This window comes from Protopterus annectens, chromosome 10.part0 (assembly GCF_019279795.1).
Source record: "Protopterus annectens isolate FY-2018-M chromosome 10.part0, PAN1.0, whole genome shotgun sequence".
Lineage (NCBI taxonomy): Eukaryota > Metazoa > Chordata > Ceratodontiformes > Protopteridae > Protopterus > Protopterus annectens.
Window position 1 is genome coordinate 1,473,412,468 of NC_056744.1, and position 26,878 is coordinate 1,473,439,345.

Sequence of the window (26,878 nt, forward strand, 5' to 3'; positions counted from 1 at the left end):
CGGTATGCCAAATCTAGGAATAATTTCTTTAACGAGGACTTTTGCAACAGTAGCTGCATCTGAATTTTTAGTTGGAAAAGCTTCCACCCATTTGGAAAACATATCTATAATGACAAGGCAGTACTTATTTTCGCATTTGTTCAGTTCTATAAAATCCATACAGATAGTATGGAACGGATACGGTGGTGTAGGGAAACTCCCTTGCTTAGGTTTCAATGCCCCTTGTGCATGATGCTTGTTACAAACATGGCATGCTGCACAAAAAGTTTTTGTGTAGTTTGTAAATCCATACGTCGTAAACACTCGATTCACTAACTGTACCATCCCCCCTGTTGAGACATGGCACTGCCCATGGCTCAACAAAGCTGCATATCTAAACAAGTTAGATGGCAAAATCGGTTTCCTCTCTTTGGAGATGCACAGTCCTTTCTCAAGAATTGCTCCTTGTTTTATCCATTTTTGTTTTTCTACATTTGTAGTAAGTGTCTGCATTGTTTCTAACATTTCTAAGTCTAAAATCTCAGATGGTTGTAATTCCTCACTCAAAAGAAATACTTCTGAAGCTGAAGCTGCTTGTTTTGCAGCTGTATCAGCCCTTGCATTACCTTTTGAAATCTTATCCTGTTGCTTGGTATGAGCTATGCATTTGCAAATAGCTACTTTCTGAGGTAACTGAATAGAGTCTAACAAATCTAAAATAAATTGCGCATGATTAATTAGTTTACCAGTAGATGTTATCATTCCCCTATTTTTCCACTGCTGCGCAAAAACATGTACAGTAGAAAAAGCATACTGGCTGTCAGTAAAAATGTTCACTCGTTTACCCTTTGCCAAGGTACATGCCCTTGTTAAAGCAATCAATTCTGCTGCTTGTGCAGATAAGTTGTGCAGTAAAGACTTTGCTTCTAAAATCTCAGTGTCAGAAACTACTGCATACCCCACTAGATTCAGTCCTGTAGGACCCCTCCTGCACGAGCCGTCCACATAGTATGTCACCTTGGCATCATCCAAGGGAACATCCATGAGATCTTTTCTAGGTAGTGTCTTTTGCTCAATCTCCTGCAGGCAGCAGTGTGGTTTGCCATCTGCAGGGGTTGGGAGCAAGGTTGACGGATTCAATGTTGTGCATCATTCAATTGTCATATGAGGTTGGCTCAACAGTATAGTCATACAGGAAGGATGTCTAGCAGGAGAAAGATATGCTACTTTTTCTTGCAGTAAAATAATCACGACTGCATGAGGCACTCTCAATGTGGAATAACACTACTGAGGCCGAAGCCTGCACTGCCATTGCAGCTGCGACCACTGCTTGTATATAGTGGGGCAGGGATCGTGCCACTGGGTATAGCTGTGATGAATAGTAAGCTATGGGGTGTTGTTTGTCCCCATGCTGCTGTGTTAACACTGATGTCATATAACCTTGCTTACAATCTACAGTTTGGAAAAATCGTTTATGATAGTTCGGTAATCCTAAAACTAATGAAGAAGCTATCAGTTGTTTCAATTTGCAGAAAGCTGATTCTGCTTCTGGTGTCGACTGTAATAAATCTTGTGCTGCCATGGGCTTTTTGAATATCAAGTTGGTCAGTGGAGCAGATTCCAAGGCATAGTTTGGAATCCAACTCCGACAAAAATTAGTAGTATCTAGGAAGGACATAATTTCCTTCTTGGTAGTTGGTTTAGGTGCTTGTAATATTGCTGTTTTTCTGTCTTAATCTAATATTCTGCCTTCTTTGGATATTACATATCCCAGGTATTTGACCTGTTTTTTCCAAGGTTGCAGTTTGTTTTTGTTTACCTTGTGTCCTTGAGTAGCTAAAAATTGTAATAATGCTATGGTATCTTCTCTGCATTCTTGCTGGGTGGTGGCTGCCAGCAGAATGTCGTCTACGTAAAGTAAAATCTGACTGCCTTTCGGTGGGATAAATCCCGCCAGGTTACTTGCCATTTCTTGTGCGAATATTGTTGGACTCTCACAATATCCCTGTGGTAGTCGCGTATATGTATACCTTTTCCCCTGAAATGTAAATGCAAACCAATGTTGGCTGTCAGGGTGTATCGGTATTGAGAAAAATGCATTACTAATATCTACCACAGAAAAATACTTCTGTTGAGGTTTCAAATCATTTAATAAGGTGTGTGGATCTGGCACCATAGGTGCCCTGGGTATAACTGCGTCATTTACAGCTTGTACATTTTGGACCATACGCCATTCTCCGTTTGCTTTCCTAACAGGAAATAAGGGTGTATTACATGGTGAATCGGGAGATTCTATCAATACTCCTTCCTTAAGTAAGGCTGCTATTATAGGTTTGATTCCTACTTCTGCATTCTTTCTCAAGGGATACTGTCTCTTCTGAGGTCTAAATGCTGATTTTGGCATGATAGTAACTGGTCCTGCTGTACGAATAAGTCCTACATCTGATTTCCCTGTTGACCAGAGAGTCTCTGGTATGTCTCGTAAAGCTTTTTCCTCTACTTCTAGTAAGAGTGCTACTCAGCTGTCCTCACTTGCCTGCAAGTGTATAACTGGGTGTGTCTGTGTTATCCAATTCAGCTTCTGCTTTTGTACTCCCTGTTCGGAAAGTTCTAACTCTGTCTGCTTTTCCCACCTTGTGACTTTTTCTACTAGGTCTGCCCACTTCACATTTCTATCTTTAGTCAAACTCACATGTGGTAATCAATTAGATTTGTAAAGTGCTAGGAATTCTTGCGGCAATGAACAGCTTACTACACTGTTTCCTTCTGTGTCCCAGTACAAATTTCGTAATACTAATCTGTTAGCATGGTTTCTAAACAGTTATTGCTCATATTCTTTATCAGGTCCTGGTTTGCTACAGTAATATAGAGTGCAATGCAACAAATGCTGTTTATCAGTGTTAAGGGAGGGGGATTTACTGATGGCTACGTTCATCAGTTCTTCGGTTACTGCCCCTGGACCAGTCGTAACCAAGTCCTGGCTGTACCAATAAAATATTTCACCCTCCGGTCACACTACAAAAGTATCCATTTGTTGCTGTGCTTCCATACCCTGCATAATTGGAACTACTGCTATGCCAAATATCTGCATTAGGTCTCTGCCCAAAAGATTTACTGGGCATTTGCAGAAACAACAATTTTGCTTTTCTGGGTCATCCCTGAAACAGGGTCAGTTATTGCTATGTTGTGGGAGAGTGGCTCCCGATACAGCTGTCCATTAGCTGCTTTCACTAATATGTAATCAAGTGATTCTGAATTTTCTGGTAGTTTGGAAGGATGTATCAGAGTCCACGAAGCCCCTGAGTCACACAGGAATTTAACTTCCCTCCCTTCTACCAGAAGTGTAACTTCCGGTTTTGTGTCTGCTAAGTACAGCTCTAGGCTCAATAATGCCAAGTCTAAAATTACATTTTCTTCATTATCTGTAATTTCATGCACATCCTCTATTTCTTCTATCACATCCTCTACTCCTTCTATCACATTTGCACTTGTCTTTTCTTGTTTATTCCTTTCCAGTGATTCTGACTATCATATACAGTCCTCACCCTCCTTGTCTTCTGTGGTTGCCTTTTTATTTTGCCTGCAATCCCTTGCTAAATGTCCCTTTTTCCCGCATTTGAAGCATTCACCCCTTTTCTTTCTCTCTTTAAAGTCCTCTGATCATTTATCAGATTGTTTGTTTCCCTGGGCATTTTTCTTACCCTTCTTCCCAGTTTGTACTACAAAGACTTCTGATCTGTCTTCTACTGCAAATACTTGAGTTTTCTTTTTCTTTTTGCTATTAAAATGCCTTTCAGCATGTCTTGAATATTCAAGTAATGACTGTAATCTACTTGTACTATGATCTACCATGTGCTTTGTAATAAAGCTGCTAATGGGTGCAATACTGCCTTTCAAAAATGCATTCTTTAGCTGCTGCTCATATGGGGAATCATGTGTTTGGTCTTCAGGTACCTGCATTCCACAATGGTTATTAAAACACTCTAATAATCTGGCATATCTATCAACAGTTTCACCTTCTTGTTGTATGCATTGATTAATGCAAGTCCAATCAGCCCTAGGCTTCCATTTCTCAGAGATTCGGTCTGTCAGACCTTTCACTCTGTTATCCAGTTCTGCGTTACTATGTGGGAGAGGCCTAAGTTCTGCATCACGGGGATTCCAGTTGCCACTGATCATGTGCCAATCTGGACCCACGATTTGTCTGACTACTTTCTCTACTTCCTCTCCATTCAAATGATAACTTAACCTCATGCCCTGTAAGTCTTCTAAGAATTTTCTAAAATTAACTTTCGGATGGGGAATTCCCTCTGTGGCTTTCCGGATGTCCTCTGGTGTCCACGGTCTATATACTAGAAGAGTTGGGTCCTGTCCTGCCTGTCCTGCCTGTGGATTTGGTACTTCTATGAGTGGACATATCTCTTCTTCACTCATAGCTTGTGAATTTTTATTTATTTCATACAATTCAATATCCCATCTTAAGTTGAGTGTTCGAGACCTGGTCTCGATAGGATCTCTGACAAACGGTTTTGATTTTGCAGGAACAGCTGGGTATAGCAGAGGTGGATCAGCTTGTCCACTAGCTTCATATTCTGGTAAGGGAAGCGGAGGGGCCGTTGCTATTACCAAGTTATTGTCTTCTTTATCTAAAAACATTGCTTTTGAATTTTTAATCTTTTGTTCCCTGCGGTTTGCTTCCTCAAGCCATCTGTGTGCCTGAGGGACTCCTAGTTGAGGTTGCTTTTTTAGCTGACCTTTTACGTCTGTTTTAAGTTGTCTAACAAGTTTAATAAGTGAAGGTTTATCTAAATTACCATCAAATTTGTATTTATTAACCCATTTTGTATAATACCTAACATTGTCGGCACGCTGTAGTTGCCTATATTTCGCGTCTTCGGTTAAGGGCGGATCTCGGGAACTTTTTTGTGCACTGATTTCCCATGTTGCTTTAGCTAAGTTAGAAATTGTTACGTAACCTTTTTTATCACGTGGTACTATGACTTACACTTCTTCAAAGTTTATCTAGAATAACTGCCTACCTATTCTGTTTCCCTGATCTATGACAAGACAGCAATCTTTTTTGTCCCTGATCTGCACTTGCAAATCTCCCTGACAAAAACAAAAATACTGTAACAAGTCCCTGATCTAAAACAGAAAAAAGGTAAATTCCTCCTTACCTGAGCCTCCGTGTTTTGATCCCACCGGAACGTTGACTCATCCTCCAATCGCAGATCAGAAACAGTGGCTGGCCTCTTTTGAACGACAATTCAGTCGGAGGTCTTTCAAAGCAGAAGAACCAATGTGGCTTCTTCCCTGTATGGTTTCATGCCACCGGGCCCATCTGACCTGAGCTAGAGCGAGAGATGTTTCCGGTCCGAAGGACCAATCTGTCAAAGGAAAAATATACTTTAAAAATGATCAATACATGGTAGGTTCATGTTAAGGCACTTTAATCTTGCAGCAAGGAGACAAAAACGTGCTAATACAGAGTTTGTCTAACTAGAATCAGGAAATGCAAACATTTTTATACATTTTCTAATAAGACATTTCCTACCAAGCTGACGTAGCAAATCACAAGTTTTAACATCATTATTACATAGCAGTTGTTTTTGTAAATTTCTGCTTGTACTATCAATTTTTGTGAGAAACTTCCTAAGAAAAAGAACGTGGCCTTGGCTTCCACCGGTTAGATATATGCAATGTTACCATTCTAGGTACTATGGCTAATCTGAGCACAAAGCAAGTATAGATTGCAGTTCTTTTCTCCAACAGTTCTTTGTTTGTCTTTATCTCTTCCTTCTGCAGCTGTGCGTGTTCTCATACTACGAACAGAGCTAATTGTTCAAAATCATTACATTATAGAATATGGCATTGTTCATTCATTGCTTCCTGACCTAGCAGATAATCACCTGTTTCTCAAGTACTTTTCCAAAAGGCATAAACATGAATCTTGTTGTGCTAGCAGTTACTAGGTCAGAGGGCATCTTGCAAGTTTCAGAAAGCACACTGCAGTTTCAAAAGCATCTTTTAGTCTCATATAAAACTAAGCTGTATATAAAATAGTGTATATAAAATAGAATGAAAAACGTGTTAACTCATTTAGTTTCTAATTAGCATTAAGCACACACATTAATCCATATTTTTCTAACACTTAGAGTCTTATCTGTTTGGCTTTCTAGTCTTTTTTATGTAACTATATGTGTGTGTGTGTGTATATATATATATATATATATATATATATATATATATATATATATACTTCATATATGTTCTGGTACTTATTTCTTTCGTAGTTTTCACTGCTGGAGTGTCAGCATCAAGTTTGTCTGTTTATTTTATCCAAACCAAAATCTTAGTGCCTTTGGAAGCTTTTAATTCCAGTGTTGTCTTTATTGGCTGTCTGCATCTCTGACAACACCTAAGGTTCTAATCCATCTCCCAAAAATTTTATATTATTGTCTAAAATTGAGAAAGTCCTGAAAATTATCACAATAAGGACAATGGATGTAATACTTTGCCTAGAATTATTTGCATTAATGCTTGGGTTATAGGGTTGTATTTCTTGTCTCATTGTAAACATATTACTTCAATTTCCTGGCAGCTAGCAGTTTTGTACTTATGCATGTATTGTTATTTGACTAGTGTAAGCATGCTGCCTGACTTTAATGATCCTAGAAGTTCATTCCTTTCTACTACAGTACTAAAATTAATAATGCTGGTGACAGCACAGTGATTGAATACAGGCTCTGTGCTAATAGAAGTCAAAAGTACATCATTATTTGGTACTCTTTCAGGCATGTTTTAACATCTTGCTGACTAGTGTTAGATTTTAGAGGCGCAGCACTGCTATCATTAAATGCATAATACCTCACTATGTACCTCTTCCAATCATAGGCAGGTTGGCTGTATAAGTCATAATTTCACTTAATAATAAACATTCAACTAATGTAATAGATTGTTCAGAAAAATTAGTTTAACACTGAAACACTCACTTTCGTAAATGGTTGGAGAGTACCCTTTAAATGTATCTACAGCAAGAATTTCCAAAACTGTATTAATATCATTCACAACAGATTCTGCCCTCACTGTCAAAATAAATATGAATTAAATCAGGCACTGCTGACCTTGCCAGTCTGTCCATAGAATATGAACTTAAGGGACATACTTCAGGAGAGATATACACTCTTGCCAAATTTTCTTTCTTTAGCTTCATATACGTATCACTGTCTCTTAAGATCCACATAAACTTTTTATATGATAAAAAACTTCTGCCCCATTCATCTTTCAGCCAGCCTTCCTTATTTGCATACTTATTTAAAAGCCACACCATAGGACACCAGATCTTCTTTGTCTCCCATCTTCACGATATTCAGTGAGGTATTTTGTCGGCTCACTATGTTGCTTCTGACCTAGTCAATAGCTGTAACAGCTTATACTAGGGGATCAATGTTTTCCCTGTTTTAGATCTCAGTAAATATAGTGGTAGTTTACATAAAATCCAATCTCTGACATGCACAGATATTTAGGTCAGTCTTTATTAGCAGCCCTTTTCAATACCACAGCTATTCTTTTGGTGGATTTGAATCCTTGTTTGGCACAAGGCTTTAGAATTTCACCAGTAAACTTTCTTCCTACCATGAGAGTACCTCCTTATAATTTAGGCTCTAGTCCTCAGAGTTAGCAATGCGTTTATAAGCAGTAGCGCAGTCACACATGGAAATAGTCCTCAGAGTTAGCAATGTGTTTATAAGCAGTAATGTAGTCACACATGGAAATAGTCCTCAGAGTTAGCAATGCATTTATAAGCAGTAATACAGTCACACATGGAAATAGTCCTCAGAGTTAGCAATGCATTTATAAGCAGTAACGCAGTCACACATAGAAATAGTCCTCAGAGTTAGCAATGCTTTTATAAGCAGTAACGCAGTCACACATGGAAATAGTCCTCAGAGTTAGCAATGCGTTTATAAGCAGTAACACAGTCACACATGGAAATAGTCCTCAGAGTTAGCAATGCATTTATAAGCAGTAACGCAGTCAAACATGGAAATAGTCCTCAGAGTTAGCAATGTGTTTATAAGCAGTAGCGCAGTCACACATGGAAAATTGTAAAAATGGAGTAAAGGGATCCAGGATACAGCTGTTAGGGAAAAAAATAGTTTCCCTGATGAGCCACCAATATGATAACTGGTAGATTGTAGTTAACAAAAAAGCAGTCTCTGGACCCAATCTTTCAGGTTAATATTGGTTTATTTTTACAAAACCAACAGAAAAGAAGAAATTTTGCCTATTTCGCCTTGTAAAGGAAGAAAAAAATGCAAAAGAATATGCACATGTCAAATTCATGATTAGCATTAAAAGACTCAACTTTGTGCCACAATGCAATTCAAAATAATAAAACATTACTTACAAAAAGTTAATAATGTGCACAGGCAAACAGTCTAATAGTCTTTTCAATTTAAAGATAACAGCACACAAGTACATTACAGAAGCAGTTCTTTCCATTATCTGTAGGTAAATAGTAACAGCAAGCATCTTTATTAAGGCACAAATATATTTTCTCTGTTTAGTGAGAATGGTCTCAGAAGAGATCATCCTAAACACCACTTAGATCAAATTCATGCAACAATCCTTAGAAAGAGAAAAAATGGCATGTAGATCCCCCCGTTGTTGAGACTGAGAGAGAATTCCAGTGGAATCCATAACAAAAATGACAATAACGGTAATTTTAGTGGTGCAATGGTTATGATATACAGTACTGACAGTTTGACTATTAAAGCACTGATTACTAAAAACTGGACAATAAAGGCACGTAGTGTTGACATGATGAAAAATGTTGGGTAAAAGTAAAAATTTACATTCAAAAAAAGAAAACATTTCAAAGGTTTATTTGAGATAAATAAACATTCTACTAATGAAGGTGGGTAACGTGAAGACACCCACAAATGCAGAAAATGCCAACAATGCACCTTCACATCTGAAGGGAATAGTGTCACAGTTTCAGTTATGGTGTCATAAAGTTATTATAACTGTGTATCTAAGGGTGATTTATATAGCGTAATGTCAAGCCTGTTCTTCTTTCTATATGGGCAAGATGGAGAAAAACTTAAAATAAAGAATATATAAACATGATAATGATATCAGAAGACATAAATCATACCTCTCAACTATACCAAATTCCTTGGTATTTCCTGTTTTGGGGGGCAAAATAATCAGGTGCCATAAATTCCCGAGTGGCCCCTTCAGATCTCGATTTTTTTTTATTTACATTTTTAGTGAGACAGTATGGCAGTGCCTGACTAATAATAAAAAAAAAATATCTTGAATTCTAAGCAATTCCACTGAGTTAATTATGCAGTCCTACCATAAGCAGTAATATGAAGTGGGTCTGGAGATCTTTTGCATGGCAGCAACTCTAGCCAATGAATAACTAAATTTCTCATTAGTATGGACGAAGAATGCTCCAATCAGATGCGACCTAGGGTGTGCTATACCAAGCCCATGAGCCAGCTTTTCCCTTTGAGTCTTGGCACAACAGATGTGACACATGAAAGAAGCTATGTGAAAGGCTTCATAGGAAGGCCTATTACTAGGAGCCGTGTCCTCTGACCCTTGTAGTGTTTTCACTTACTGAGACCTAGCAGCACCCCAGCTTGTGTTACCGAATTATGTTTGTGTGCAAGTGTGGTGTCAGAGGATCTTATTAATATTTAGTCATTTGACAATTCAGTGGTTATTGGCCGACTGGATTTTAATTTATTTTAATAAAATAATGAGAATTTTTGGCATTCTTCTGAAAAATATAACCCCAAAGCAGATACAGTATTATTCCAGATTTTCAACTTGTTCTCTATCAATCAAGCAATTTTTGGATTTTGGTGAGTACTAAGCTAGTAGGCATCATATTTACAGCTGTGTTGAATTAACTGGCAGGGACTATTCAAGGTCATCACTATTTCTGCAAATGCTGATGATAATCATTTATTATGTGTGGTTGTGGAGACAAGTCATTTCTTTGACTTGTTTGTTTACATTATGTTTGGACGAAAACATTGCATGTGTGAATGTGACCATTGCTGTTTGTGTGACAGTGACCATCCATTGGGGTATTTTATAAATTTCCAGAAATACATTTTTACAATGACAGTTTAAAACAGAAAGTGGGTGATGGCCGCAGGTAGTACCAGGGCAAGAGTATTGTGTATGACACGGGAGAGGGTGCTGTTTAACAAATTTGGTTCTGCCTGTGCTGTTCAGCATTTGCCACTGATGGGAATCTCACACGCATCTTCCTTTATTGGCTGTTGCACTGGTGGAACAGTGTGGTTATATGGCGGAAGTATGTAAATCGGCATGGCTGACTGTGTGCCCAGAGAAGACAGATATAATGAAAATATTACAGAGTATTTTGCTAAGAGTCGTATAATAAATGTAGTTAACAGTTATCTCTTGAGGTTTGCCTGTATGGTGAGAAGTACACCTACGGCTTTTTGTTATACCACATTTTTTTCATAATCTGCATTCTCGTCTATAATTGTACTACCCATTTACAAGTATACTAGAAATACACAAGCACAGCTCCTTTGAACTACATTTGTGATTGCCAAGCAACATTATGCCTGTGTTGTTCTAAACCGTTTTCATAGGATTGTTGTTAATAACCACATGGTGTGTAAGGGACAGGTATTTATTAGAACTCATCTATGTAATGGCATTTTGGGCAGTGGAGGTTTATCAGATGTTGGGCATTTCAGGAGATGTCATGACCAAGGTGCAAGGATCAGGGTCTTTGGAAGATGGACTCCTGAATCATAACTGAAAAGGATTCACGGATCAGCATACTTACTCTATTGTTAAATAATAAAATAAACTGAAACAGGAAGGGAAAGTTTGACTGTGGACTTCTACTGTTTTTGGAGAACATCTTTCTGTTATTTCTCCTTTTATTCATGTATCAGTTGTTCAGAGTAGTGCTTGGAAAGTAGTTCCTGCATAGTTATGCAATTTGACATTTGTAAGTGATAAGCTGCGGAAAGTGCTTGGATAAATGATTTGCTACCAATCCATATCATAGAGCCTATTGCATCAAATTATTTGTATCTGGCTGACAGGTCATATTGTACACTCCTACTGCATCTTTTTTCTGTCTTGTTTTTTTTTTTTTTGTATAAAGGACATGTATGTTGCCTGCTATATTGTACTTTCAGTTTTGTTTCTGCACATTAGTGCCTGGGTTGTGGCTGAAAAGGGTCTTCGGACCAACCCAATGGTTATCAAATAAATAAATACATACATACATGAAATGTACTAAATAATGGGGAGGGGATATACAGAAGTGCACATATCAGCATTAAATCTGTGCCATGTGTAGATCAGACTGTGTATGTATCCGTAGGAGCTATTCTAGTCTATGGACATGTGCATATAAATACAGAGCATATGCTAGCAAGAGTGCCATTTTTAGTGAGCAGTTGAGGTATAAGCATGCATGTGTAGTAGTCAGTCAGTTAATTCATTCATTTAAGTTTAATGTTTCCGTTTTCCATCCTGATGTATTTATATGTAATAAATAACTTAAACAAACACCTAGCCTCATTGTCTTATTTGACTACACAAGATGAGCGACATGGTGCCAGAATGGGATTCAGAGTAAAACTTCTTCATAACCATGAGGTGTGCAGTTGAAATTGGAAGAATATATAGGAATGGATCATCTGAAGCTCAAACGACTCACAAACAGGTCAGAAAGATAAATCCAGGTACTAAAACTCTCTCAAATGATTTTTTACAGATATAAAATGAAGCATTAAAACCATTCAAAATGACTTTCTAATTAAATGAAATGTTCAAAAGTATGATATATATATATATATATATATATATATATATATATATATATATATATATATATATATATATATATTGATAAAATACTCAAAATTTTACAAAAATGCTTAAAATAACTTCCAAATCGCTTAAAATGTATTAAAAAGAGAAAACGGCCATATTTTTCCCTATGTGCTTCTTTTTCATATTAACTAAAGTTATTTGAAGTATTGAAAGTGTGTAAAGTGTTGGCCAGTGTGTGCAATAGTACAGTGCAGTTATTTCATAGAAAACAGTCATTTCAAAGAGTTTATGGTGCAGTTGAATATTTTTCATGTACCTGGTGTGTGTGTATTTGAACATAATTACAAGGGCATTTTGTTGGCATGGCAGAAGGATTTTGCAGACCTGTTCCACTTGTATTTGATAATAATGTGGCTGAAAATTGGAGAGTGTTTGAGCAAGAGTACAATATTTTCATAAAGGCTGCTTTTTTGATAAAGACGCATGTACAAAGGCATTTATTCTGCTTAATTTAGCTGGCAAAGAAGCCATTGAAAGGGAGTGTTCATTTGTGTATGCCCCAGCTGTGTATGCAGGGGAGGGGGGTAACCACCATATTGTAGTACCGGCTGAAACCCTGGAAGACCCTGAGTGCTTAAAATGTAAATTTAGAGAAATGTGTAACCTCCAAATGAATATTACAATGGAAAGGCACACATTTTACACAAGAGATCAAAAGCCTGGTGAAACTTTTGCATCATATATTACTGATTTGAGAAACAAGACAAAAATGTGCAGATTTGATGATCTAAGAGATGAGTTGATAAAAAGACAGGCTTGTATGTGGTGTTAAAGATGATGCAGTGAGAAAGATTTTGCTTTGTGATTTAACTTTGAATAAGGCCGTAGAGATTTGCCACATATATGAGCTCACAGAAAATCACAGAAATGCATGCTACCAATGACTTCTGGTGCTAATGTTGATAATACACAGTATGTGGTTAAAAGATACAAGGTCAAAGGTTGTGGTTGCTTCAGCAAAACCCAGAGCAGCCTCAGTAAAACCCAAGGCACACACAGTAAAGCAGAGGAGTGACTCAACAAAACTGGGGCAAGCCTCATAGTCAACTGCCATAATTGTAAGGGAGATCAAAAGCCCAAGCGAGAGAAGTGCTTAGCTTTTGGTCAGCAATGCCACACATGTCAAAAGTGGAATAATTTCAAAACATTCTGTAAATCTAAAGGGGTGCATTCTTTTATTGAAAAAGAGCATTCAAATAGGCAAGTTGATCAACTAGAAAGCTGTGACCCTACTTTTTATGTTGATGATGCGTCTGTGGTTGGTGAAACAGTCAATGCAGTAGATTTGTTGGCAAATAATGAAGTATTTTGTACGTTCTGATTAATGGGAGACCTGTAGAGTTCAAAGGTGATACTGGTTCAAAGTACAATGTCATGTCAGCAGAAATGTTTGCCAAAGTAAAAACTGGTGAGAAGCTTGATCTGACAAAGTGTGCAAAGCTTGATGCTTATGGTGGTGAAGAAATTCAAACTGAAGGCTCAGTAGTGCCTTCATGTTACCCTGCTGGGGACAGCTATGACTTGCAATTTTATGTAGTCAAAAGGCATGTGCAGTCATTGATAGGTTTCAGAGACAGTTTCAAAATAGGTCTACTTTCATTTAATGCAGAAGTCCACCATGTAAGTATGCCTAACAATGAAAATTTTGCACAATCCATTTTTTTCTGATTATGCTGATTTTTTTGAAGACAAGTTAGGCAAACTCCCAGTTGAGTATTCCATGAAGTTAGACCATGAAGTAAGCCCTGTTATCAGACCCACACAGAAAGTTCCAGTAGCCATGCAGAACAGAGTCAAAGCTGAGCTAGACAGAATGGTACATTTAGGAGTGATTTGTCCAGTAGATGAACCAACTGAATGGGTTTCCTCCATGGTGGTAGCTCATAAGAAAAGCTCAGATGATATTAGAATATGAATTGATCCAAGAGATTTGAACAAAGCACTAGAACAACCTCATCATCCAATACATACAGTCAAAGATGTTGCTGTTCTTATGCCTAATGCTGCTGTTTTATTCTGTACTAGATGCAAAAAGTTAATTTTGGCAAATTTTGCTTGACCGCAAATCTTCATTGCTAACCACTTTCAGTACAGCATTTGGAAGGTACAGGTGTTAAAGGAAAAATATACTTTAAAAATGATCAAAACACGGTCGGTTCAGGTTAAGGCACTTTAATCTTGCAGCAAGGAGACAAAAACGTGCTAATACAGAGTTTGTCTAACCAGAAACAGGAAATGCATTCATTTTTATAGGTTATCAAATTAATCCTGTCCTACCATGCTGACGTAACAGATTACCACCTTTTCATCATCATCTGCTGACCACCTTTCCCATGAATTTCTGCTGATTTAAACAATTTTTATGTGAAACTTCCTGAGGAAAACAACATGGCCTTGGTTACTTTCAGTTAGATACTTGTTATGTTACATTCAAGATACTACGGCTAAATCAAGCACAATGCTAGCAGTTCATTTCTCTAATAATCCTTTGTCTACCTTATCTCTAAACTACTGCAGCTGCAGAGGTTCCCATCCTCTGAACAAGGCTGTTTGTCTAGAATCATTACATTTATAATATAGGGTATTGTTCATTCATATGCTTCTGACTAGCAGATAAACACCTGCTTCTCAAGTACATTTCCACAAGGCATAAACAAGAATATTGCTGTGCTAGCAGTTACTAGGTCAGAGGGCAACTTGCAAGTTTCAGTAAGCATGCTGCAGTTTTAGAAAAGCATCTTTTTTTGGTCTCATATGAAACTCAATTTGTATATAACACAGTGCATGAAAAATAGAATGAAAAGCATATTAAAAACACTTGATTATTAATTTGGCATTAAGCATACACATATTAATACATATTTTTCTAACATCTCCCTCCTGTTAATACTTTTTATTCTATTTTCAAAAAAGGATAAACAGCTTGCTTCTTTTCCTAACCTCTTTCATTCAGGATTTGCAGTTAAGAAGGTCATTCTGTTTAAATTTTATGAAAGTGTCTCGCATTCTAGCAGCTCTTCAAATTCAGTACTTTGATACATAGTCTCAGATACAGCTATATCTATGAATTCTTTAATTAATTTCTTCATGCAGGGGATTCCGCAACAAATACAAACTCCTATTAGGAGTAATTCTACCCCAATAGCAATCAATATGTTCATAAAGATGGAGCCCCACCCCCCGAAGGCATTCTGAAAAAACTCTGTCAGAGGGTTTGGGCCTGGTTTGGTCATGGCCGACACTTGCTGAATCACCTCGAGGTGGTCGTTGATCTCATGCTGATGGTCAGGAATGAACGCACGGCACTCTTCTTTGATTAAAGCGCAAGTTCCGCCTCTCACCTCTAGGGTGAAGTCAAGAGCCATTCGGTTTTGAAGCACTACAGTTCTCATGGCATTCAGTTCATCAGTTATCAGTTCAAGGGCAGAAAAAGTTGCATTACTCATTATTTCGAGAAGTTTGGACAGTTTTCACAGCTCCCATATTGATTTGACTCCGCCATACATGGGTGATATCTGCCCAGGATATAACAGCATCACTCAAGTCCATGTGCACATATTTGGTTCCCACATTACGATGGTCTTTCCACCCCGCTTCGATTCGTCCCACTGGATTCTCAGGTTTTTTAACAGTCTTTTTGGTTACGTCTCGAGTATTTTGAATACTCCCCTGAGGCAAAACTGCAGTGTGTCGGATGGCCGGAACCAGGTATCCCAAAAAACAACTGCCAGACCAATTCTCAGGTAACCATTTATATGCCTTTTTGCCACATACAAAATAACAATCCTCTACCTTAGTCATTACTTTGTTACGAAATGACTGCCCTGCATGAAACATTTTCCTGTCTATCACTGATAACTGTTTGAAAAGTACAGGATTGTGCTGTACCTGATCAAGAGTTTTAAGCATAGATTTCAAAAATGAGTCATAATCTGTACTACAAGATCCACTCAAATCATTTGGTTTTCTATAACACTTATACTGTACTGTAACACTGCATTTACTCCATCCAACTTGGATGGAGTCATTTTTATAAAAACATACAATTCCTTTTTGTGTCACAGGCAAATACAGTGCTACCTTATCTTGTGCTTTAATAGTGACTGTGTCAAAAACCAGGTTTTCCCAGGTCTCATTGACCCCTAGAGGGATAGCAGTCATTAATAAACCCCCGTACGCTGTTGGTATGGCCGTACAGACCCAGCAGTTCGAAACATTAAAAGTCTCTGCGTACACACGTGTAATTGCCTGATAAATGTTAAAGTTCGGATGCCAGTCTATGTTTGGTTCATTACGTTCAACCTTTGTGGCAGGAAAAAAGAACGGCCACAGCAAAAAGAACAGTGTGATCAATATTGCAATAAAAACAATCATACAAGTTTTCTGAAGTTGCTCAGTGTCTCTACTCACTCTGTATCTGGCCATTTTGTTCTTGTTGTGCAACAGTAACTAAGTTTTTTTCCAGTTCAAAGTTTTTAACCAGTTTACAGTGTGTCAAATGAATCCAGGAAGCTTGCTCTGCAATCTTGACTGCAGTGGGTGTCGACAGTAGTACCCGGTACGGACCTTCCCACTTCGGAGAGCTCCAATTCTTCCGTTTCACAATCTTCACCCAGACCCAGGTGCCTGGGGCTATTGGTGCTTCCAATTTCGATTTCTCTTTATCTGAAACAGAATTTAACTGCAAAAGTTTGTCATTCAAAAATTGCCTCATATATCCTGCAAGTGAACTGTCAGCCTCCTGCTCTGTAGACATGAGAGGTTTCCACTGAGGTGTATAATATGCCCTCCCAAACAAGGTTTCAAAAGGAGTTAATCCCTTTACATTTAGAACAGTTCTCATACTCAACAGTGCTAAAGGCAAACAGTGCACCCAGTTTTTCTCTGTCTCTTCTATCAACTTCCTAAGCTTATTCTTTAATACCCCATTGTGCCTCTCTACTAGCCCTGCAGATTGAGGGTGGTATGCACAGTAGTTCTTTAACGATATCCCAAAATAACGACTGAGTTGTTGGATTGTTTGGTTCACGAAATGTGTCCCATTATCACTATAAATCTTTTCCGGTATACCAAATCTAGGTATAATTTCTTTAACGAGGACCTTTGCAACAGTAGCTGCATCTGGATTTTTGGTTGGAAACGCTTCTACCCATTTGGAAAACAAGTCTATAATAACAAGACAATATTTCTTATTCTCACATTTATTCAATTCTATGAAATTCATACAGATAGTATGGAATGGATATGGTGGTGTAGGAAAATTCCCTCGCTTAGGCTTCAACGCCCCTTGTGCATGATGCTTGTTACAAACATGGCATGCTGCACAAAAATTTTTTGTATATTTTGTAAACCCGTAGGTTGTAAACACTCATTTCACTAACCTGCCATCCCCCCTGTTGAGACATGGCTCTGTCCATGGCTCAACAACGCTGCATATCTAAACAAGTTAGATGGCAAAATCGGTTTCTTTTCCTTGGAGATGTACAGTCCCTTTTCGAGGATTGCTCCTCGTTTTATCCACTTTTATTTCTCAATATTTGTAGTAAGTGTCTGCATTGTTTTTAACATTTCTAAATCTAAAATCTCTGAGGGTTGTAACTCCTCACTCAAAAGAAAAGTTTCTGTGGCTGAGGCTGCCTGCTTTGCAGCTGTATCAGCCCATGAATTACCTTTTGAAATTCTATCCTGTTGTTTCGTATGAGCTACGCATTTGCAAATAGCTACTTTCTTAGGTAACTGAATTGAATCTAAACTAAAATATGTTGCGCATGATTAATCAGTTTACCAGTAGATGTTATCATTCCTCTATTTTTCCACTGTTGCGCAAAAACATGTACAGTAGAAAAAGCATACTGACTGTCAGTATAAATGTTCACTTTCTTACCTTTTGCTAAGGTGCATGCCCTTGTTAAGGCAATCAACTCTGCTGCTTGTGCAGATAAGTTGTGTGGTAAAGATTTTGCTTCTAAAGTTTCAGTATCAGAAACAACTGCATACCCCACTAGGTTCTGTCCTGTAGGACCCCTCCTGCACAAGCCATCCACATAGCATGTCACCACGGCATCATCCAAGGGAACATCCATAAGGTCTTGTCTTGGTAATGTCTTTTGTTCAATCTCCTACAGGCAGCAGTGTGGTTTGCCATCTGCAGGGGTTGGAAGCAAAGTTGACGGATTCAAAGTTGTACATCGTTCAACTGTCATATGAGGTTGGCTCAAAAGTATGGTCATACAGGAAAGATGCCTAGCTGGAGAGAGATATGCTACTTTTTCTTGCAGTAAAATAATTGCGACTGCATGAGGCACTCTCAATGTGAGAGGGTGGAATAACACTACTGTGGCTGAAGCCTGCACTGCCATTGCAGCTGCAACTACTGCTTGTACACAGTGGGGCAGAGATTGCGCCACTGGGTCTAACTGTGATGAATAGTAAGCTATGGGGCGCTGTTTGTCCCCATGTTGCAGTGTCAATACTGATGTCATATAACCTTGCTTACAATCTACAGTTTGAATAAACTGCTTGTTATAGTTTGGTAATCCTAAAACTAATGATGATGCTATCAATTGTTTCAGCTTACAGAAAGCTGCTTCTGCTTCAGGTGTCCATTGTAATAAATCTTGTGCTGCCATCGGCTTTTTAAATATTAAGTCGGCCAGTGGAGCAGATTCCAAAGCATAGTTCGGTATCCAACTCCGACAAAAATTAGTAGTTCCCAGGAAGGACATCATTTCCTTCTTGGTAGTTGGTCTAGGTGCTTGTAAAATCGCTGTTTTTCTATCTTCATCTAATATTCTACCTTCTTTGGATATTACATATCCCAAGTATTTAACTTGTTTTCTCCAAAGCTGTAACTTGTCTTTGTTTACTTTGTGACCTTGAGTAGCTAAAAACTGTAATAAAGCTATCGTGTCTTCTTTGCATTCTTGCTGGGTGGGGGCTGCCAGCAGAATGTCGTCTACATAAAGTAGAATCTGACTACCTTTCGGTGGGATAAATCCCGCCAGGTTGCTTGCCATTTCCTGTGCAAATATTGTTGGACTTTCACAATATCCCTGTGGTAATCTGGTATATGTGTACCGCTTTCCCTGAAATGTAAATGCAAACCAATATTGGCTGTCAAGGTGTATCGGTATAGAGAAAAATGCATTACTAATGTCTACCACTGAAAAATATTTCTGTTCTGGCTTTAAATCATTCAGTAAGGTTTGCTTTCTTTACAGGAAATAAAGGTGTATTACATGGTGAATCAGGAGATTCTATTAAGACTCCTCCCTTAAGTAAGGCTGCTATGATAGGTTTGATTCCTACCTCTGCATCCTTTCTCAAGGGATACTGTCTTTTTTGGGGTCTAAATGCTGACTTTGGCGTTATGGTAACTGGTCCTGCTGTTCGTATAAGTCCTACATCTGATTTCCCTGCTGACCAGAGAATGTCTGGTATGTCTCGCAAGGCTTTTTCCTCTTCTTCCAATAAGAGTAATACTCAGCTATTCTCACTAGCCTGTGAGTGTACAGCTGGGTGTGTCTGTGTGATCCAATTCAATTTCTGTTTCTGTACTCCCTGTTCAGAGAGCTCTAATTCAGTCTGCTTTTCCCACCTTGTGACTTTTTCACCTAAGTCTGCCCATTTTAAAGTTCTGTTCTTAGTCAAACTAACATGTGGCAGTCAATTAGATTTGTAAAGTGCTAAAAATTCCTGGGGCAATGAACAGCTTGCTACATTGTTTCCTTCTGTATCCCAGTACAAGTTTCGCAATGCTAGCCTGTTTGCATGGTTCTGAAACAATTCTTGTTCATAATCTTTATTAGGTCCTGGTCTATTGCAGTAATATAGAGTACAATGCAACAAATGCTGTTTGTCAATGTCGAGGGAGGAGAACTTGCTGATGGCTACGTTTATCAGTTCTTCGGTTACTGCCCCTGGACCAGTCGTAACCAAGTCCTGGCTGTACCAATAATACATTTCACCCTCCGGTCACACTACAAAAGTGTCCATTTGTCGCTGTGCTTCCATACCCTGCATGGTTGGAACTACGGCTAGGCCAAATATCTGCATCAAATCTCTACCCAAAAGATTCACTGGGCATTTTGCAGAAACTACAATTTTACTTTTCTGAGTCATCCCTGAAACGGGGTCTATTATTGTTATGTCATGGGAGAGTGGCTCCCGATACAGCTGTCCATTAGTTGCTTTCACTAGTATATAATCTGGTGATTCTGTATCTTCTGGTAGTTTGGAAGGGTGTATCAGGGATCATGAAGCCCCTGAGTCACACAAAAATTTAACTTCCCTCCCCTCCACCAGAAGTGTCACTTCTGGTTTTGTGTCTACTAAGTAAAGCTGTAAGCTCAAAAGAGCTAGGTCTAAAATTTCATTTTCTTCTATGTCTGCGTATTCATATACATCCTCTACCCCTTGTGTCACATCCGCTTCTCCTGCTATCACATTTACACTTACCTTTCCCTGCTCACTCTCTTCTAATGATTCCTGACTGTCATATAGTCATTCCTCATCCTCCTTATTTTCTGTAGTCACCTTCTTGTTAGACTGCAATCCCTCGCTAAATGTCCTTTTTTCCCACACTTAAAACACTCACCCTTTTTCTTTCTTTCCTCGAAATCTTCTGATCGTTTGTCAGATTGTTTATTTCCCTGGGTATTTTTCTTACCCCTTTTCCCAGTTTGTACTACAAATACTTATGACCCATCTTCTGCTGAAAATACTTAAGTTTTCTTTTTCTTTTTACTATTAAAATGTCTTTCTGCATGTCTAGCATATTCAAGTAATGGCTGTAATCTACTTGTTCGATGATCTACCATATGCTTCGTAATAAAGCTACTAATGGGAGTTATACTACCCTTCAAGAATGCGTTCTTTAACTGTTGCTCATATGAGGAATCATGTGTCTGGTTTTCTGGTATCTGCATTCCGCAGTGATTATTAAAACACTCTAACAGTCTAGCATAATATCTATCAACTGTTTCACCTTCCTGTTGAATGCATTGATTAATGCAAATCCAATCAGCCCTAGGCTTCCACTTTTCAGAGATTTGGTCTGTCAAACCTTTCACTCTGCCATCCAATTCTGCATTAGTATGTGGGAGTGGTCTAAGTTGTGCATCACGAGGATTCCAGTCGCCACTGATCATGTGCCAGTCTGGACCCACAATTTGTCTAACTACTTTTTCTACTTCCTCTCCATTTAAATGGCAACTTAATCTCATGCCCTGTAAGTCTTCTAAAAATTTTCTAAAGTTCACTTTTGGGTGGGGAATACCTTCCGTGGCTTTCCAGATATCTTCTCGTGTCCACGGTCTATAAACTAAAAGTGTCGGATCTTGTCCTGCCTGTCCTGCCTGAGGGTTCGGTACTTATATGAGCGGACATATCTCTTCTTCACTCATAGCTTGTGATGCTTTATTTAATTCATTTAATTCAATTTCCCTTCTCAAGTCGCATGTTCGAGACCTAGGCTCGATAGGATCCCTAACAAACGGTTGTGCTTTTGCAGGGACTGCTGGGTATAGCGGAGGTGGATCGGCTCGTCCACTCGCTTCATATTCCGGTAACGGAAGTGGAGGGGGTGAAAGAGGGGCCGTTGCTATTAATAAGTTATTGTCTTCTTTGTCTAAGAACATTGTCTTTGAATTTTTAATTCTCTGCTCCCTACGATTTGCTTCCTCAAGCCACCTATGCGCCTGAGGGACTCCTAATTGTCTCTGCTTTTTTAATTGACCTTTCGCGTCTATTTTTAACTGTTTTACAAGTTTCATAAGCGCAAGTTTATCTAAATTACCCTTGAATTTATACTTATCGACCCATTTGGTGTAATATTTAACATTATCGTCACGCTGTAATTGCATATACTTCGCGTCTTCAGTTAGGGGCATGTCCCAGGAACTTTTTGTGCACTGATTTCACATTGGTGTCTTAGCTAAGCTGTAAATCGTTACGTAACCCTTTCTATCACGTGGTACCACAAATCTATACCTTTTCACAGTTTATCTAGAATAACTGTCTACCTATTCTGTTTCCCCGATCTATAACAAAGAACAGTAATCCCTTTTTCTGTCTCTAATCTGCATTACACAAATTTACATGACAAAAAATAATTCTGTACCTAGTCCCTGATCTTAAAACAGAAATAAGGTAATTCCTCCTTACCTGACCCTCCATGAGTTGATCCACCGGATCGTTGACTCGTCCTCCAATCCCAGATCAGAAACAGTGGCTGGCCTCTTTCAAATGACAATTCAGTCGGAGGTCTTTCAAAACAGAAGAGCCGATTTGGCCTCTTCTCCGTACGGATGCATGCCACCGGGCCCAATTCTGACCTAGGTCCAGAGCGAGAGATACGTTTTCAGGTCCGAAGGACCAATCTGTTAAAGGAAAAATATACTTTAAAAATGATCAAAACAAGGTAGGTTCAGGTTAAGGCACTTTAATCTTGCAGCAAGGAGACAAAAACGTGCTACTACAGAGTTTGTCTAACCAGAAACAGGAAATGCATTCATTTTTATAGGTTATCAAATTAATCCTGTCCTACCATGCTGATGTAACAGATTACCACCTTTTCATCATCATCTGCTGACCATCTTTCCCATGAATTTCTGCTGATTTAAACAATTTTTATGTGAAACTTCCTGAGGAAAACAACATGGCCTTAGTTACTTTCAGTTAGATACTTGTTATTTTACATTCAAGATACTACGGCTAAATCAAGCACAATGCTAGCAGTTCATTCCTCTAATAATCCTTTGTCTACCTTATCTCTAAACTACTGCAGCTGCAGAGGTTCCCATCCTCTGAACAAGGCTGTTTGTCTAGAATCATTACATTTATAATATGGGGTATTGTTCATTCATATGCTTCTGACCTAGCAGATAAACACCTGCTTCTCAAGTACATTTCCACAAGGCATAAACAAGAATATTGCTGTGCTAGCAGTTACTAGGTCAGAGGGCAACTTGCAAGTTGTAAGCTTCAGTAAGCATGCTGCAGTTTTAGAAAAGCATCTTTTTTCGTTCTCATATGAAACTCAATTTGTATATAACACAGTGCATGAAAAATAGAATGAAAAGCATATTAAAAACACTTGATTATTAATTTGGCATTAAGCATACACATATTAATACATATTTTTCTAACAACAGGTTTTTGAGAATACCATTTGGGATAAATTCTGCCAGTGTGATGGGACTATTTTTTTTCTGGCTACTCATGTGCTATTATAGTAGATATTCTTAAAGGAGGCAATGGTGAAACTGAACATGATAGAAACCTCAGAAAAGTTCTGGGATGTGCTTGTGAGGTGAAACTTAAGCTGAATCCTCAGAAATGCAAATTCAGGCTACAAGAAGTTACTTATGTTGGTCATTTGTTCACTAGTTCAGGCTTACAACCAGATCCTTCCAAGCAAGCAAACTGCAATTCTTGAGATACCAGCTCCAGACAATGTCACTTCTTTACGCTGTTTTCTTGGCATGGTCAACTATTTGGGCAAGTTTATTCCAGATTTGAGTGAACTTTCAATATTACTAAGAGACCTGGCACACAAAGATGTAACCTGGTTCTGGTTGGAACAACACCAAAGAGCATTTGATGTCCTGAAACAGAAACTTTCTAGTCCAGTCTGGGTTGGGAGGGTGGCCTAATGGTCAAGGTGTTTGCCTTACAAACACAAGGTGCAGGGTTTGAGTCTCACAAGGGATAATTGACTAGGCTTAAAGTGGCTCACAAGGGCAGTTAGCTTAGTACTAATCTATGAACCTATGAACCACCCATCTTAAGGTATTACGATGTTCACAAACCTGTAACTCCTTCTTGTGATACTTTGAAGTTTGGTCTTAGTGCAGTCATTCTTTAAAAGGGTAGATAAGTAGCCTATGCAACCAGAACCTTAACCCAAACTGAAATGCATTATTCTCAGATAGAGAAAGAGCTCTTGGCAGTTGTGTTTGCATGTTCGAAGTGCCATGATTATATTTATGGCCGACCTATTCAAGTTGAGACTGACCACCAAACTTTCATCTCTATTTTGAAGAATCCAATGCACACAGCTCCTACGAGATTGCAATACATGATGTTAAAATTGCAAAAGTACAATTTTTACTTGGTTTACATGAAAGGCAATCTTCTTTATCTTGCTGATAATTTATCCAGATTCCCCAGAAAAAACACTGAACAGCATGAAAATGAGAAACCTAAGTTTGAAGTCATGGAAGTGAGAAATTTTTCTTCCACATGTCTTGATGAGCTTAGAACTCACACAGCTTCAGATCCAATTCTTGAGAAGCTCAACCACTTTATCAGTTAAGGATAGCTGTCAAAGCAATCTGGTTTACCATTAGATGTGCAACAGTATTTTCCTTACGGAGACGAGGTTTTGATGGAAGATGGTATCATCATGAAAGGTTCAAAAGTGATTTTTCCAAAATCCCTGCAACAAGAGTATATTAAAATCTTGCTTTGTGGCCACCCAGGAACTGATTCTACCAAAAAAAGGGTGAGAGGACTAGTATTTTGGCCTTCTATGTAAAAAGGTATTGAGAGAGAACTTTCGTCTTGTTCTGTTTGTAATAGTATTAAGCTGCATCAACAAAAGGCACCACTTCAGCTAAGCCAGATTCCTGAACTACCTTGGTCGACAGTAGCTACATACATTATTGAGTAGAGTGGTCAACATTACTTGGTATTCATAGGGTTATTAAAATTTGTTTGATTGACCTACTTCCTAATCCATCTTCCAGTACTGTCATTACTAAGTTGAAGAAACATTTTTCTGTCCGTGGTAGTCTGCACAAACCTGTTTCTGACAGTGGTGCATAGTTTACAAGTCAGCAGTTCAAGAGATTTGCTGAAACGTGGGACTTTGTTCATATTACAAGAAGTCCTGAATACCCACAGTGAAATGGCTTGGTGGAACGTGCAGTGCAGAGTGCAAAACAGCTGTTGGAGAAATCTAAATGAGACAATACCGATGTTTTTCTAAATCTGCTTAATCTCCGGAACATTCCTTTTGACAATCAACTTGGGTCACCTGCCCAGAGATTAATGTCGAGACAAACCAGAACCATGCTAACAATCAATAAGAAACTGTTGATTCGAAATGCTAAAAACAACAAAGCAGTAAAAGCTCAACTCCTAAATAAGCATTTGTCGCAAAAGTCTTGCTATGATAAAACCAGCAAACCTCTGAATCCATTGAAAGAAGGAGAGATAGTGAGGATGCGGACAGAGAAAGGATTTGATCAAATTGGAATTGTGAAACATTTGTGTGAGGAACTGAGACCGTACATCATTGAGTTGGAAGGTATGGAATTTAGGTGGAATCGGAAGCATTTACTACAGGCATCTGCACCAGTTTTACAACATCTTGCCTGTAATAAAGACTAATTCTCAGAGTGAAACCACGTAAAATGATAGCCACACAGAACAACAATAAACTGAGAAGAAAGGCAGAGAAAGTTCGAAATGAGCACAATCCAAAAATAGCGTACAACAGGTTTAATCTCCGCTTTCGTTAAAAAACTTCTTCATCATCTGTTCCTGTTCCTGAAACTATCCCTGAAAATCCTCAAGAAGAACATTCCCCAGTGACTGTCCCCATTGCTAAACCCAGTTCTAGTTATAACATTACGCGGTCAAGTCATATTTTAAGACCTAGTCCCATTTCCACAGCAACCTGGACATGATTGTTGTTATTTGAATATATCTGTATAATCTGTATGCTCATATGATTATCACTGTTTATTTTCATGACCAACTAGTCAAAGAGGGAGGATGTAGATCAGAGTGTGTATGTATCTTTAAGAGCTAATCCAGCCTATGGGCATGTGCTTACCCAAGGTATGAGTTGGATTCTACCTTTTCCAGATATATGATTAATTGTCCAGTCCTGGTGATATTACAGTGGCTTTTGAAATAATTATGATTAGTCCTAAAGGTACTGCTGTGGTCTGATGGCAGCTGGGAATATATATCATTAGTTGGCTGGTCCTGCCCAGAGCACTATATAGTTGCCTCCTTCCAAGTTTGTGCACACATCTCTGAATCCAGCTGTATTGGCATTCTGATTTGGTTTAATTATATATAAACATTGCTGCTTTATAACTGTTATCTTGAGTATCTGGACGTAGAATTTCTTAATAAATGGAGCAGTCTTTATTTTTATTTTGTTTCCCTATCCCTTCCTAAACACAGTTTGTATCAAGTTATATTGTGCATAATTTGCACAACAGTTTAACATGCAGTAGGTTTTAATTCTGAAAGTAGTATATTTTCTTGCAAAACAAACCTTGTGAAAATTATAGCTATTTTCAGCATGATTGAACAAATATGCATTTTATAGGGTTCGGTAATGCCCTTTTCTCTCATTAATTGGGCCTTTCATGAAGAAAATCACAGTTAATCATAATTGTGATTTTTAGCAGTTATCTCTGCATGGTTATTTGCAGTTTTCATTGTTACCACAGCCAGAGTTTTGCCCATATTCTTTTGTTTATTGGGTTAGCCTGCTGGGCAAGGCCTGTCTGCAGAAGGGAACTGGGATGAAGAGTACAACATGAGATAAATGCATATAACAACATTAGTGAGAAGGCAGGTATAATGTAAAAAACAAAATTGTGTAATATAGTGCTGATTATGCAAATGTGTGGTAATGACAAGTACATTGTTTTGGATTTCTCATCCTTTAAGTTTATGGAAACTGTTTTAGCTTCTGTTTCCATTCAGATGTTAGGCTTTTTTAAAAGAACACACACCATATCCTTCAATTTGCATTTGAATAATGGTATCCCACAATCCCATTGGAGTGGGTGGGATTGATAATTATGTATGCGGATATCATGTTAATTAGCACACAGATTTTTGGCCAGTTATACCCACTTTTCATTGGCCCTTTTCCAGATTTTTGATGTTTCCAAGTTGAAAGGTATGGACATAACCCTAATAATGCTGTATATAAGCATATAGAAAACTTCCCTGGACA